This window comes from Nicotiana tabacum, chromosome 10, assembly GCF_000715075.1.
Source record: "Nicotiana tabacum cultivar K326 chromosome 10, ASM71507v2, whole genome shotgun sequence".
In the NCBI taxonomy this organism is placed as follows: Eukaryota; Viridiplantae; Streptophyta; class Magnoliopsida; order Solanales; family Solanaceae; genus Nicotiana; species Nicotiana tabacum.
Window position 1 is genome coordinate 171098547 of NC_134089.1, and position 9004 is coordinate 171107550.

Below are 9004 nucleotides of genomic sequence, written 5' to 3' on the forward strand. Positions count from 1 at the left end.
CTAAGCATCACACGAAAGTACCCGCTATAATCAAGGCATTCCGACGTTAAGAGATCCTATGCCTATTTCCTCCCATAGCCCACAGGTTCCTACTAACAACAAAAAAATTTAACTATACCCGGTTCAAATGAAACCTTTGAAAAAGAACCGTGGCTTAAAGAAAAACCAAGGGGAATTGATACATTACTACAAAAGAAAATCTTTTTGTGTTTCTTTTCCTTCTTCAACTTTAGTCCCTCAAGAAACCAGTCAAATGATATCCATCGTCGGGACAAGTTGAAAATGATTTATGTAAATAAACTACGAAATTCTACATACAACAAACCAAAAAAGTATCCCCCATCCCACACTTAAAATGATGGCATGTCCCCATGTCATACAAAATAAAGTAATGCAAGGTAAAGGAACTTCCTTGGAAGATCAGTCTTAATCGGAGATAGTGCCGGGGTCGAGATGGCACGCCCTTCCCAACGCACGCAACCAACCCATTATTTTTTTCTCCAACTTCGCATTTTAGGTGGCTAAAGCATCAACTCTAGTCCCCAATTCCGTGACTGAAGCGCGCAACCCTGCCATTTCCTATTCTAAGGCTGTCATCCGTGTACTCCGTCTGACTGCAGATGAACCTGCACCCGCGACCACTTGTTCCCGTGGGGATGAGGATGACCCAACTTGTTCCTGTGGGGATGAAGAAGGCCCTATTAGATCTGATTTTAATGATGCAAATAATATATCTGTGCAGGAAATTATGGATAACAATTCAAAGATTGAAGGAATCAATTAGAGAAGATCAAGGAATCAAGGAGTTACTACAAGAAGGAAGAAATAAATCAGGAAACTTAAGGAAAGCAATCCGAGGCTAGCAAAGATCACGAAATCAATGGGCAGCTATGATGAAAGGAATCAATCAAACCTAAACTTAAGGCATCAATCAAGTCCAGCACATTCAATCCGGAAGATTGAAGCGGAAAAGAAGCATCGAAGATCTTGTAAGATGATTAATCAAGCTGCTATTTTCGGAAGGACCAACAATTAAGGAGTAAACCCGCATCATCAAGATCTATAGAAGGAAAGCTACCAATGCCCTCTCATCAAGGAAGAGCAATGGAAAATAACCTTATTCTTGGAAAGAATCAATATCTTTCCAAGGATCAAATCTCTTGGGTTGTCAAATCTCTTTAGCAAACGGCCTTCACCAAAGTATTTATACTCAGCATCAAGCCTTAGACATACATACTTTGATCAAACCAAATACCCTCTCTTTATTCTATTACAAACAAATATTGTAGCTCTACTAAATCTGATGTGTAACAAGTTAAATAAGAAAGAGAGAACAACACTGGTGAGGCATTGTATAAAAAAGAAACGAGTAAAGTAGCCTCTAAGCGATCGGTGTAGATCACACCTTTCTCTATACTCTTGAAGAAACTCATTCACGAAAAAGAACTTCCTTGCAACCCAAGGGGAATGGACTAGGATTCACATTGAATCCGAACTAGTATAAAAACTTTGGTGTCTTTAATTCCTGCATTTAAATTCTGCATCTTAATTTCTGTCCTTTCCAGTATCAAGTTCTTACATCCAGCCGACTAATCGTATAACTAGTCAACTATTACCTATTAAAATTAAAAATAAATAATTCACCCCCTTCTTGTACTTTCAATTGGTATCAGAGCTTGGGTCACACTTTTTTTTTGCTTAACAGTTTGTGAGAAATGATCATGGCTAATCAAGTTATCACGGGAGCACTCTTTCAAGAAGGTACTTTCCAAGTAAGGCCACCATATTTCAATGGACAACATTTCTCCCACTGGAAAGTACATATGGAAATATATGCTAAGGCATATGATGTTAAAGTGTGGAGAGTCATCAAAAAGGGAAATTATCCTCTGCCGGCTGCTGCTCAACCTCTTGCTGATCCTAAAGATATAGATTCATATACAGATGAGCAAATGACAATTGTGCAAGTCAACAACAAAGCAAGAAATTTACTCTACAATGCTATAAGTGGTGAAGAATATGAGAAAATCTCTAGCTGTGATACAACCAAAGAAATGAGGGATAAGCTTGAAGTTACATACGAGGGAACCAACAAAGTGAAGGAAACACATATCAACATGCTGGTTCACGATTATGAACTCTTCCAGATGAAAGAATGAGAATCCATTGAGGAAATGTTTGCCAGATTCAGTAAATCATTAGCGACTTAAAGGCTTTCGACAAACCATACTCAAGCGGTGATCAAGTTAGAAAGATTCTTAGATTTTTACCAACCACTCGGCAAACTAAAGTAGTCACACTTGAATCACAGGATCTGAATACTTATCAAATAATGAACTTCATGGAGAACTCATAGCTTTCGAAAAAACACATCTCAAGGAAAAAAGAAGAAAATAGTTGCGTTGAAGGCCACAACTGAGATAGCTGAGAATGATATCAATGATGATCCTGAATCTTTCCAAGAAGAAATTGCTAGGATGTCAAGAAACATGGATGGCTTAATGAGAAGATTCAGGAACACGAGAAGAGGAAGGATTCCACCTAGGCGTACCAGGCAATACAACGAACAAGATAAGAATGATGGAAAATACTATGAGTGTGGAAGATTTGGACATATTCAAGCTAAATGTCCAGATCTAAAAAGAAAAACTCGAGAGGTTTCAACAAAAACAAATCATTTGGAAGCTGGAGTGATGAAGACAGTTCAAAACATGAAAAAGTAGCAAATCTTTGTTTCATGACAATTTTGGAAAATGATATGAACAAACTTTCAGGATGCTGAACAGACGAGGACATTTCAGACGATGAATGCAAAGATAACAATGAAAACTGCTTCATGGCTCGAGGTGAAACAAGCGAGGTAAGGTTTTATAATTGTGAAAGATGTAATGAATTAAAGGATATTCTTAATCTCACTTTGAAAGAGTCTCAAAAAATGATGGATGAACTGAAGAGACTCAACAAATAAGTAAAAGACTAGAAACTCAAACATGAAGTATGTGAAATCGGAAAAGAAGTACTTCAAGAAAAGTTTGAGGAATTATAAATGCAACTCAACGGTGTCACACCTCCTTTTTCCATACCCGAGAGGGTACAAGGGAGTTTTTTCCAATTAAAGGATAATCGAAACGGGATTTATTTATTTATTTCAGAGTCTCCACTTGGGAGATTTAGGGTGTCCCAAGTCACCAATTTTACTCCTGAATCAAGGAAAAGAATGACTCCATATTACAGTCTGCGTACCAGAAATCCGGATAAGGAATTCTGTTAACCCGGGAGAAGGTGTTAGGCATTCCCGAGTTTCGTGGTTCTAGAACGGTCGCTCAACTGTTATATTCGGCTTGATTATCTGATTTTATACAAATATGAACTTATGTGCAAATTTTAACTTTTTACCGCTTTCATAATTTTTATTATTATTTTTTTTACAAGGAATTGCAACGTCGTGAAAACATATTTCGAACCACGTTACATCAATGCACACGCGGTTGTTGACATATCTCGACTCGGTTGAGATTTGGATTTGGGTCACATAAATGTGCACCCGAGTTAAGGAAAATAAATTATTAAAGGCGCGCCTAAAGCAACTAGCGTATTGTTATTTTGGGGAAGGCCGTAAAATTCGCTAAACGGCATGTCCCGAATTCTAATTATTTTAATATATACATTTAGAGGGCCCCGCAGCTTGTGCATTTTTTTTGTCGAGGCTCGTCTCATTCATTGTAAAAAAAAGGAATTTGCAACGTCATTGAAATGCATCTCAGACCACGTCACAATCAATGTACCCGTGATTAGAGACACATTTCGACTCCGTTGAGATTTGGATTTGGGTCACATAAATGTGCACCCGAGTTTAAGAAAATTAAATTATTAAAGGCGCGCGTAAAGCGACTAGCGTATTATTATTTTGGGTAAGGCCGTGGAATTTCGCTAAACGGCCTGTCCCAAATTCTAAGTATTTTAATAAATACGTTTAGAGGGCTCCGTAGCTTGTGCATTTTTTTTGTGTGTCGAGGCTCGTCTCATTTTTATTAAAGCCAAGCCTAAAAACAACTATGATTTTCTACCCATGACGTCATCTGATGTTAAACGAAAACAACGATTCTAATAGGTAATAATATCCATGGTAAAATGAAAAAGCAATTCAACAAAGACGACACATAAACCGTTCATATGTTCTCACATTTACTTTAAGCATGCAGTAACTAACCATAAAATAAACATTTTTAACAAAACAACAAAATATTGCATTGTTGACATTCATTAATATCAAATACTCTCATTCGCCTTGAACCATAATATGCGAAACGAACGAAATGAAACAAAGGATGAAGAACAATAACCTTTGAACCTCGACAACCTCAGAACGACAAACACGACCCCGACGGAACTCAAGCCGGACCTCACTGAACGAGGAACAACGACGAAACCTCGGAACAACCTCGACGTACCGGACCTCGACGAACAACGACGACCTCAATGGAAACTGAAAGCTCGGCCAAAACTGTCAACGCACGAGATGTTGGCTGCTGCTGGATTTTCTCGACGCAGCAGGTTGGTTCAAGAAAATGCAACAGAAGGGGTCGTTTGGATGTGAGGAAGGAGGAGGCTATGGAGGGTCGTTTGGGCAGTGGTCGATGGGTGTGATGAAAACGAATAGCAGCAGCAATGGCTGCTACTCGAACGGCACAGCAATGGTGGTAGCAGTAGGGTCGACGAAGGAGAAGAAGTGGTCGTGGGCTGGTAGTTTGGATGGTCGCTGGACGTGAGGAGTAGGTTGTTTGACGGGATGTTAGGTAGTGGCGTTTGGACGTGAGGGAGCGGGGTCGAGGGACAGTGACGACGCAGGTGCCGGACTGGTGCGTGGGGGCTGCTTGAAGGGTCATTTGGTGGTGGTTCCGGCGTCGGGGGGGAGTGAGGGCTGGTGGTTTTGGAGTAGGGTTTTTTCAGGGTTTTTGTTTGTTCTTCATTAAGAAGAAGATGAATAGTGTTCGAGCATCTCCCCTCAAAAATTCAAAAGTCCCCCTTCCCTTCTAGCTTGTCCGTGTATTATTGTAGCTTTTGCCAAGAAAATGGACCCCACGTGTGTAGGGGTCCAAGATTTGTGTCCCCCATGCGCGGTGGGGTTCCCCGTATATGGGGTTCCGTCCGTGTTCCCCACGCGTGTCCCCCATGTGTGGTGGACTCGGATTATTATGGGTCAGGTCCGAAAATTAGGCCTAAAAACGGGTAGTTTGAACCCGAATATTATTTTTTTGCCCGGACCCGAGATTAAGAACACGACGTTGCTCAACTACTCCTATGTAAGCAAAATAGCTACCAAAATAAGACTAATATTTAAAACAAAACTATATTTTTTTTAATATTTTTTCAAGATTAAAATAGCTACAAAACATTAATAAAACTTATTTTTGTAATTTTCGTTTTTTTAATATAAAGATAAAATATAAAGTAATATTTTGTATTTTTTCAAAAATTAAAATGACTACAAAACATTAATAGAACTATATTTTTTGGTAATTTTCGAAATTATATAAAGCACAAAAATAAGGTACAATTTTTTGTATTTTTTCAAGTTTATGAGAAATACATAAACTAAAATTTATATATATATTTTTTGTAATTTTTCTTTTGCGACGAAATAAAGTAAAATAGTCCAAATAGCTATATTAGACCCAATTTAAATATTCACGCTAAAAATGTGAAAATTCTCGGGGAGGGTCAAAAATCACGCGTCTACAGCTGCCCCTCTTTGACGGGAAACACGAAGAGTTTTCCGACAAAGAACGACTAGACATGTTTTTGACCCGACCATTATTTGGAGGGACTACACTCAGGAAAAGAAGGGAATGTGACCGAGCCCTGGTATCTGAGCTGCCTACATATCCTTGGTTATAAAGGAATCTGGCCACGTGTAGTTCGGAGCTGAGAGAGATGGTAGAGTGTACCGAGGTGAAGAGCCGATCGAGGTGCCGTTCCATTGAGGTTCCGGTCCGCGGTCCTGTCATTACATCAAAAATGAAAACTGAAAAAGACTAACTAAGCCTATCAGCTACTAGTTACAAGGATTCCTATCTTTAAGTCTTCTGAAACTTGGTCTTGAGTCTTGAATGGTGCTTCATACAGACTTTGGATTTGAACCTTGATACTTGCTAGTTGTAGGTGCTAGTTCTTGAGCAGACCACATATGTTCTCCACTTCTGTACTTTGGATTCATTTTTTTCTCTTTTTTTTTCTTGTTTTTTTTTGTTTTTTTGTTTTTTTGTTTTTTTGTTTTTGTGACCAGCTTTTGTTGACCATCTCAGACTGTTGACTCGCATTCTTGAGGCGAGTTTCTGCTATTTATAACTTGGTTGAATGCTGGGGATTTTTGTTGTAGCCTTCTGCTTCCCGGTGCTGGGGATTTTTATTGTTTCATGCTGAGGATTCCTGTTGTAACCTTCTACCTTCCGGTAGGGTTACTGATTTCAAAATCTGCAGTATAAGACTAAAAAGTATTCCTCTTGTTATACAGGTGGGCGCCTGACATGAAATTTAAAGACTGAAAAGTATTCCTCTCGTTATGCAGGTGGGCGCCTGTCATGAAATGTAAAGACTGAAAAGTATTCCTCTCGTTATACAGGTGGGCGCCTGACATGAAATTTAAAGACTGAAAAGTATTCCTCTCGTTATGCAGGTGGGCGCCTGACATGAAATGTAAAGACTGAAAAGTATTCCTCTCATTATACAGGTGGGCGCCTGGCATGAAATGTAAAGACTGAAATGTATGCCTCTGTTCTATGAGCGGGCTCCTAACTTCAACACTTGAAATGAAAAGACTGAAATGTATGCCTCTCGTTATACAGATGGGCGCCCGGCATGAAATGTAAAGACTGAAAAGTATTCCTCTCGTTATACATGTGGGCGCCTGGTTTTAGGAAAACTAACATTGATAATCTTAATGATTAAAAACGACTCTTTTTTTTTCAAATTCAAACGTTTTTTTTTTCAAATTATCCAAGGAGAAAATTCGTTAGACTAGTTTTTTTTTTGTTTTTTTTAGTATCTTAGGAGAATGATTCATCAGACTAAGATTTTGATCCTAGGAGAAGGTTCATCAGACTAGGTCTCTATCTTAGGAGAAAAATTCATCAGACTAAGATTTTGATCCTAGGAGAAGGTTCATCAGACTAGGTCTCTATTTTAGGAGAAAAATTCATCAGACTAAGATTTTGATCTTAGGAGAAGGTTCATCAGACTAGGTTTTTTTTGGTATCTTAGGAGAAAGATTCATCAGACTAAGATTTTGATCCTAGGAGAAAAAATTCATCAGACTAAGATTTTGATCCTAGGAGAAGGTTCATCAGACTAGGTCTTTTTTTTTTTGGTATCTTAAGAGAAAGATTCATCAGACTAAGATTTTGATCCTAGGAGAAGGTTCATCAGACTAGGTCTCTATCTTAGGAGAAAAATTCATCAGACTAAGATTTTGATCCTAGGAGAAGGTTCATCAGACTAGGTCTTTTTTTTGGTATCTTAGGAGAAAGATTCATCAGACTAAGATTTTGATCCTAGGAGAAGGTTCATCAGACTAGGTCTCTATCTTAGGAGAAAAATTCGTCAGACTAAGATTTTGATCCTAGGAGAAGGTTCATCAGACTAGGTCTTTTTTTTTGGTATCTTAGGAGAAAGATTCATCACACTAAGATTTTGATCCTAGGAGAAGGTTCATCAGACTAGGTCTCTATCTTAGGAGAAAAATTCATCAGACTAAGATTTTGATCCTAGAAAAAGGTTCATCAGACTAGGTCTTTTTTTTTGGTATCTTAGGAGAAAGATTCATCAGACTAAGATTTTGATCCTAGGAGAAGGTTCATCAGACTAGGTCTCTATCTTAGGAGAAAAATTCATCAGACTAAGATTTTGATCCTAGGAGAAGGTTCATCAGACTAGGTCTTTTTTTTGGTATCTTAGGAGAAAGATTCATCAAACTAAGATTTTGATCCTAGGAGAAGGTTCATCAGACTAGGTCTCTATCTTAGGAGAAAAATTCATCAGACTAAGATTTTGATCCTAGGAGAGGGTTCATCAGACTAGGTCTTTTTTTTGGTATCTTAGGAGAAAGATTCATCAGACTAAGATTTTGATCCTAGGAGAAGGTTCATCAGACTAGGTCTCTATCTTAGGAGAAAAATTCATCAAACTAAGATTTTGATCCTAGGAGAGGGTTCATCAGACTAGGATTTTAACAACAACTTAGGAGGAAATGCATCTCCTATGGGTGAAACTAAACTTAGGAGGAAATGCATCTCCTATGGGTAAAAACTAAACTTAGGAGGAAATACCTCTCCTATTGGTAAAACAAACTTAGGAGGAAATGCATCTCCTATGGGTGAAATTAAAACAAACTTAGGAGGAAATGCATCTCCTATGGGTAAAACTAAACTTAGGAGGAAATGCATCTCCTATGGGTGAAACTAAAACAAACTTAGGAGGAAATGCATCTCCTATGGGTAAAACTCTAAATTTAGGAGGAAGTGTGTCTCCTATTAATGAAATCTTCACTTAGGAAGTGCGTCTCCTATGCGTGAACTATTCCTTCTTCCTGAATTATTTACTTACCTGTGTTGTCTTCCCTCAAAATTGCTGGGGATTAGTTTGAGGGGATGTATTTTCACTTTCTTCCTTACCCACTCTGGATTGCCCAAAACTCTGTCGAGGATGCTTCTACATCTCGATGATCCGCTGAGGATAACACTGCTGAGGATAACTCTGTTGAGTAAATATGTTATCTTACTCCTTCCAGAATTACTTCCCTTTGAGTAGGATGTTTCATTCCTCTGCAAACTACTTCCCTTTTTTCTCTTTTTTTTTTAATTTTTTTTATTCTTTTTTATTCTTTTTTTTATTATTCTTTTTTTTTGTTATTATTCTTTTTTTTATTCTTTTTTTTTGTTTTATTTTCGCATAGCTTCTTCCTTCGAAGACTACCTCCCTTGAGAGTCGTTTTGCCTTTCCCCGAATG